At 38.5% G+C, this 7,861-nt stretch overlaps 1 pseudogene; it reads right to left on the reverse strand.

The window, feature by feature from the left end:
- LOC129543306 (regulator of nonsense transcripts 3B-like) overlaps positions 1-3,387 on the reverse strand; it is a 115,780-nt pseudogene extending 112,393 nt beyond the window's left edge.
- Between the last annotated feature and the right edge of the window lie 4,474 nt (positions 3,388-7,861).

Raw genomic sequence — 7,861 nt, forward strand, 5'->3', positions numbered from 1 at the left:
GAAAGGTTGGGGGTGGGAGGAGAAGGGGACGACCGAGAATGAGATGGCTGGATGGCATCACCGACTCTGTGGACATGAGTTTGAGTGAACTCCGGGAGTTGGTGATGGACAGGGAGGCCTGGCGTGCTGTGATTCATGGGGTCGCGGAGAGTCGGACATGACTGAGCGACTGAACTGAACTGAACTGAACTGATCATCTGCTGAGAGTAAGACTAGGGAGGGACAATAGTAAACAAGAATGGATTCTGGCAAAAGGAATGAGAAACTCTTGGAGAAAGTGGACACGTGTTTAATGAGAGCATTATTTACATTTTGTTTAGGTTTTGGGTCAGGCTGCCTCTCTAAAGGAATAGACTGTTTACATTTTATTTGTATTCATCCTCTGTGCTTTACAATGTATGTCTTATGTGAGTGTTGAAAGTGACAAGTGACTTATTGCTTGTTATCAATGAGTAGTGATGCTTTGGTTCTGGTATTTGATACTGTCTAGAAGAAGCTCTCGAGTACTTATTTCTATGATTTGCTGTAGTAACTTAACTTTTTAAAAATTTATTTCTGGTACTAATTTGATGAAGTACAGTAAAACAAAGTTCAGATGCTTTTGGACAAAACCTTAATTTGTCTCTTATCTCTTACTTTCCTGTCATTTATTTACTCATTTTTCCCATGTTTTTGGATGCATTTTTTACTCATATCTGCCTCATTCCTGCTGTATGGTCAAGGCCTATTTCTTTCCCTGTATCTCTCACAACCTTTGCTTCTTTTCCCTTGGCCAGAGCCCTTGTGATTTTCCTTTAGTGTCATAATATTCCAAGCTTATTGGGCTACTTGTTTTTGTCTACCAGCCCCATTACCAACAAGACCACAATCCAGGTTAATGTTTCTCTTTTATAATTCTGGACATACTGTCCAGTTCAGTTCAGTTGCTCAGTTGTATCCAACTCTTTGTGGCCCCATGAATCGCAGCATGCCAGGCCTCCCTGTCCATCACCAGCTCCTGGAGTTTTACCCAAACTTATGTCCATCGAGTCGGTGATGCCATCCAGCCATCTCATCCTCTGTCGTCCCCGTCTCCTCCCACTGCCAATCCCTCCCAGCATCAGGGTCTTTTCCAATGAGTCAACTCTTCACATGAGGTGGCCAAAGTATTGGAGTTTCAGCTTCAGCATCAGTCCTTCTAATGAACACCCAGGACTGATCTACTTTAGGATGGACTGGTTGGATCTCCGAACATACTGTACTCTTGCACTAAAATTTCCTGGTTTCTGTTGCTTTGTAGAAAAAGTACAAACTCTCCAAACTGACATAAATGATGCTCCCTAATACACAAGCAATCCTTACAAGATTTTCTCCATTCTAACCTTATAGTAATATACACAGTGTATCTTGGGAGCATAATAATGAGAGATATTACATGTCTGTTAAAAAAAAAATGAACACTTGTGTTTTGGTCAGACTTGATTATTCGCTGATACCTTAAATACCATAAGTATTAATATCTGAGTTGCCTTGTCCAGGATGTAGGAGATACATATTTCATAAGATGATCCTAAATGAATTGACAGATATGCTGTCTTCCTGTATTTGCATGTCAATATCTCATCAGCCTTTCAAAACTCCATCATAAAGCCATCACAGTTGTGTTAATCCAAAAACTCCTTGCTCTCACATTCAGAGGGCTCCTAGTTGTACTTCAATCCACTCTTGTGCCTTGTTTGGCATCATCTCTTAAGTGGTGTTCTTAAGTGGGGCCTTTGGGAGGTGATGGAGTTATAAGGATGGAGCCTCCTGAATAAGATGAGTGTTTTTATGTATAAGAGACTCATAGAGCTCCCTAACCCTTCCCCCGTGTGAGGATACAGTAAGAAGTGTGGGACCAGAAAGGGCCCTGCCTGACCACACTGTGCAAATCCATTTCTATTGTTTATAAGTCTGCTATTTTGTTATAGCAACCCAGAAGGACTAAGACAGAATCCTAACAATCTTTAGACAGTTCTGTAAATTTCATGCTATTTGGCTACCCAGATACAAAGCACTTTTATTGTCTGTTGTAACACTGTGAAACTTGGTTGACAGTACATGGCTGACTTTCAGAAAGAATCCTGAGAATTCAGTCTTCTTGGTAGGATAACTAACATAATGAATAATTATCTAATAAGTTGACCCAGAATGACTTGCTAGCATTCTAAAGTAAGCTGCTAATGGTCTTCGTTGTAATGCCAGCTTATCCTATCTATGACAAATTTTAATCAGAACTTCATTCTCTCAATGGTAAGGATGGATTTTCTTTTGATTTTTCTCTTAAATGAAAATAAGAAACATTGAAAAATTGTCCTTTTAGATTTTGACATCTCTACAGATTATTTTTTAATTTTTTAAGATGAGATCCGTTGCACTCAAGCATACATAAAAAAGGTGCAAAACTCAAAGAAATTTGCTATTGGATAGATCATTAAATACCATCTCAGAAGTTCATGTGAGGGATATGAGCTTAGCACTTTTGCTGTAGATGATTCAGCAATTCAGGTGCCTGAGGTAAGTGTTAATCTTACTTGTATCCATGCACAGGCACTAGAGCAGGTTATTAAAAGAGGTTTGGTGGACATTTTCATCTTTTGACTGCAGTGATGGGAGTCCTGACCACAAGGGGTAGGCATGTTCTTCTTGACTCCAGGATGAATCTAAGCACCAAAAGATAATAAATTATGAGTTTTATTAGTATTTGTTCTTCTTTGTTCTGTCTAATTATCAAATTAAGATTAGGGGAAAAGACATGAAATTCCCTAGACATGTGTTTTATAGCCAGCACATCAGATATCTATTAGTAATCTAAAAACTAGAAGCAGAACTCAAATATGAGTTTAGTTTTGACTTTCTCTCTTCTTGTTTCCCTCTCTCTCTTTTCGTTAGAGGACAACAAAGAAAATATACTAGCAGAATTTCACTAATGAATGTCCTGGGATATACTTTCAAGAAAGCATTTATCTTAGAAATTATTCTATAGTTCTCATACCCTCGAAAACATTTCAATCACCTGTGACCAGGAAGAGGCACAGTTTTGGTGGAATTGTGTGCAATTCAGGGAAGGCCGCACCTGTCAAAAATTACAGTGGAATTCTAATCCACTTACAGGAGAATCTATCACTATGAATGACTAGGCTTTTGCTTCCTGTAATAGCAATCTAGAATATAGAAGGCCTGAATCTTGTTCTTGCGAAGTGAGAAATCTCATAACACATTCCTCATTACAGAGGTCACCTTTTTCATTCATGAGAAAAGCAAAGAAGCCTTCAGGAGGCTGCTCACCTTGCCAGTTATAGTTTCCATGCCTTCCTGAAGTACTTTGTTGTCTTCCTCAATCTCTTTGGCCTTTGATGGAAGAGCCATTTGAGCCTCCCTTCATATCCTGCAGCTCTGTGACTAAGTGATGCAAAGGGGCATTCCAGGAGACCAGCAAAATGAGCACCCACCTCAGAAGGATTTCATCCTATGCAACCATAAGAAACAATCTCTTAAAATAAGTATACTTCATTGTGCTTGGTAACATGTGATTTTTACTCAGAGCAGTTGACCTAAAAGACTCTTTGTTATTCTTATGTGTATGCCAAATTTTTTGAAGGTGGTAAAAGCTGTAAAATTATAAAGTGTAAGATCTTAGTTTATACTGCATGGGCAATTTATAGACTGGTTATTTATTTTGCTGCTACAGATATTTAGTCATCACTTGATTTTCTTCATAGTTTATCAACTGCAGAAGTAATTTCTCTTTGATTGCTTGTTTTTCTTCCACTTTTCTCTGCATGAGTGGTAACTGTAACCTCTAATGATATGAAGCTTTGTAACACAAGTGTACTGTCTCAGTTTCTTGAGTGATAAACTGGACAAAAAGACTCACCTCTGCCTGCTCTGTTGCTCATTTGTTTTGAGGAGTGGGGAGGGAGGAGGTGTGGCAACTGTCGAAGAGATTTAAGTCTCTGCCCTGGGCATACTGTTTATTCTGGAAGTGATCAAGCAAATTCAGAGTTAGAGTTATTTGGGCATTCAATAAATTAATCCATTACCAGAATATTAACACATTTGATAGATGTCTAATTTTTCTGAAGGTCACATAAAAATTGAAAGTCTTTCTTTTTTCTACTTTTTCTTTCCCTTATATCTATAAACATTTAATCTCTGGTTTACTGAGGTTGGAACCAATACACTCTCTTAATAGGAGTTATAAAGTTATAACTTTTCTTTGACTAACCTCTGAATCCACACACCTATAGCTTCGTGCTCATTGTAGATGCAGAATGCAATGTTGGTGATGGTGACAAAATAGTTAGAAAGACATGGCACAAAATTCTAGGAAATACTAAACAATAGACTGAGAATAAGAACAACAAAATCTAGCTAACACATGGATAGAGAAAAACTAATCTTTAGTGGAAGTTGTGAACATTTAAAGAGATTACTTGGAAGATTTGGGAAAAAGATGACAATCAAAAATGGAGGATGACACCAAAATTCTGTGAAGCAATTATCCTTCAATAAAAATAAATTAGTTAAAAAATTTTAATAGAGGATGAAAGAAAAGCTAGTGAATATAAAGAACTACATGAAATTAATAGAAACATCAAGCACCTTTTTTTTAAAATCATTTGTCTGCTCTACTGTGGACTCCTTGATTGACCTAAAAGTTTACACACTACTTCAAAGTAACTTCATCAGAAAGAGAATAATTGTTTCCAATTCTAAAACAACCCTCTATTTTAGGTCTAAACTTATTCATTGCAAATCTTATAACAATAATTTGTAGCATTTAAAAAACTGTCATAATTTGTTTTCATGACAAGGATTTAGCTTTGTTTAACATGTTCCATCCACCCAGTTCACTGTAGCGCAGTTCTCATTTATTGTGTATTTACTGTGTGCATGTGAAGAATGCCCAGAAAGACACTGAAGAGCCAAAGATTCAACATGCTCCCTTTTCCCAGCCCCTTCCCCAAAGTGCTTTATGTCAGGTATTGTTATGGACTGAATATGTCTCCCTGGAATTCATGTGCTGAAGCCTCAACTCCCAAAGTACATGTTTGGAAAAGGGGCTTTATGAAGATTAATTAAGGTTAGATGAGCTCATAGGGTGGAACAGTAATCCAGTAGGATTAGTGTCCTTATGAGGAGGAACACCAGAGAGTTTTCTCTTTTGTCTCTGCCTCTGTCTCTCTTCTCCCCCCCTCCTACCCCCGCACCCTGTGAGGACACAGGGAGAAGCCAAGCTGGGAAGACAGAGCCCTTGCCAGAACATGACCTTATGGCACCCCGATCTGGGATGTCCAGCCCCCAAACTGTGAAAAAATATATTTCTGTTGTTTAATTCACTGAGTCAATGGAATTCTGTTACAGCAGTACAAGATAACAAATACAGGAACTTTAAATTTATTTTGGAAAAGTAAAAATCTAAGTGAATGAAAGGAAATTGAAACTGATTTTTCAATCTTGAAAAATCTTTGAGGTTTCACAAAACTGATCTTTTTTTACTTTTGATTCCACATCTTAGGAGCTTATGCCTTCTTTGACCTAGAGAGTGTATTATTTAAAGTTTGGCATATGCAGCCTTCTTGTTTAAATGATAGTATAGCCCAGTCAGTTACTTGAAGGATCCTTCTGGAAATAAGCACAAACCTCCCATGGGGTCACAAAGAGTCAGACACGACTTGGCATCGCAATAACAATGGTTACAAATACATTTATCATTTTTTATGGCAGTCACTATAATCAAGATTTCTTAGTATCCCTCCCCATGATACAGAAACTTCTAATACATTTATGAAGCTTGCATCAAATGTTGATACTCAGTGAAAGTGAAAGTCACTCAGTCATGTCTGACTCTTTGCGAATCCATGGAATATACATGTCTACGGATTATACATGTCAATGGACCATACAATCCATGGAATTCTCCAGGCCAGAACACTGGATTGAGTAGCCTATCCTTTCTCCAGCAGATCTTCCTGACCCAGGAATTGAACCGGCGTCTCTCGCATTTCAGGTGGATTCTTAACCAACTGAGCTATCAGGGAAGATGAGAATATACTTTATTGAAATGATATTATTAGATAATAAATGTAATAGTGATATGTCAAAATGGTTAATCTTGGACAATAAACTCATACTATGTCACGATATTGAGTACAACATTTTCACAGCATCATCTTTCAGGATTTGAAATAGCTCAACTGGAATTCCATCACCTCCAGTAGCTTTGTTCATAGTGATGCTCTCTAAGGCCCACTTGACTTCACATTCCAAGATGTCTGGCTCTAGGTGAGTGATCACACCATCGTGATTATCTGGGTGGTGAAGATCTTTTTGTACAATTCTTCTGTGTATTCTTGCCACCTTCTCTTAATATCTTCTGCTTCTGTTAGGGCCATACCATTTCTGTCCTTTATTGAGCCCATCTTGCATGAAATGTTCCTTTGGCATCTCTAATTTTCTTGAAGAGCACTCTAGTGTTTCCCATTCTATTGTTTTTCTCTATTTCCTTCATTGATCAATGAGGAGGGCTTTCTTATCTCTACTTGCTATTCTTTGGAACTCTGCATTCAGAAACAGTTGAGCTATTTCAGATCCTGAAAGATGATGCTGTGAAAGTGCTGCACTCAATATGTTAGCAGATTTGGAAAACTCAGCAGTGGCCACAGGACTGGAAAAGGTAAGTTTTCATTCCAATTACAAAGAAAGGTAAACCGAAAGAATGCTCAAACTACCACACAATTGCACTCATCTCACACGGTAGTAAAGTCATGCTCAAAATTCTCCAAGCCAGGCTTCAGCAATATGTAAACCATGAACTTCCAGTTGTCAAGCTGGTTTTAGAAAAGGCAGAGGAACCAGCGATCAAATTGCCAACATCAGCTGGATCATGGAAAAAGCAAGAGAGTTCCAGAAAAATATCTCTTTCTGCTTTATTAACTAGGTCAAAGCCTTTGACTGTGTGGATCACAATAAACTATGGAAAATCTAAAAGAGATGGGAATACTACACTACCCGACCTGCCTCTTGAGAAACCTAAATGCAGGTCAGGAAGCAACAGTTAGAACTGGACATGGAACAACAGACTGGTTCCAAATAGGAAAAGGAGTAGGTCAAGGCTGTATATTGTCACCCTGCTTGTTTAACTTATATACAGAGTACATCATGAGGAACGTTGGGCTGGAAGAAGCACAAGCTGGAATCAAGATTTCCGGGAGAAATATCAATAACCTCAGATATGCAGATGATACCACCCTTATGGCAGAAAGAAAAGAGGAACTAAAAAGCCTCTTGATGAAAGTGAAAGAGGAGAGTGAAAAAGTTGGCTAGAAGCTCAACATTCAGAAAACAAAGATCATGGCATCTATACCATCACTTCATGGGAAATAGATGGAAAAACAGTGGAAAGAGTGTCAGACTTTATTTTTGGGGGCTCCAAAATCACTGCAGATGCTGATTGCAGCCATGAAATTAAAAGATGTTTACTCTTTGAAAGGAAAGTTTTGGCCAACCTAGATAGCATATTAAAAAGGAGAGACATTCCTTTGCCAACCAAGGTTCGTCCAGTCAAGGCTATGGTTTTTCCCGTGGTCATGTATGGATGTGAGATTTGGACTGCGAAGAAAGCTGATCGCCGAAGAATTGATGCTTTTGAACTGTGTGCTGGAGAAGACTCTTGAGAGTCCCTTGAACTGCAAGGAGATCCAACCAGTCCATTCTAAAGGAGACAGTCCTGGGTGTTCACTTAAAGTACTGATGCTAAAGCTGAAACTCTAATACTTTGGCCACCTCATGCGAAGAGTTGACTCACTGGAAAAGACTGATGCTGAGAGGGATTGGGGGC

The sequence above is a fragment of the Moschus berezovskii genome, chromosome 23 (assembly GCF_049115385.1).
Source record: "Moschus berezovskii isolate FMDL1 chromosome 23, NW_MosBer_1.0, whole genome shotgun sequence".
In the NCBI taxonomy this organism is placed as follows: domain Eukaryota; kingdom Metazoa; phylum Chordata; class Mammalia; order Artiodactyla; family Moschidae; genus Moschus; species Moschus berezovskii.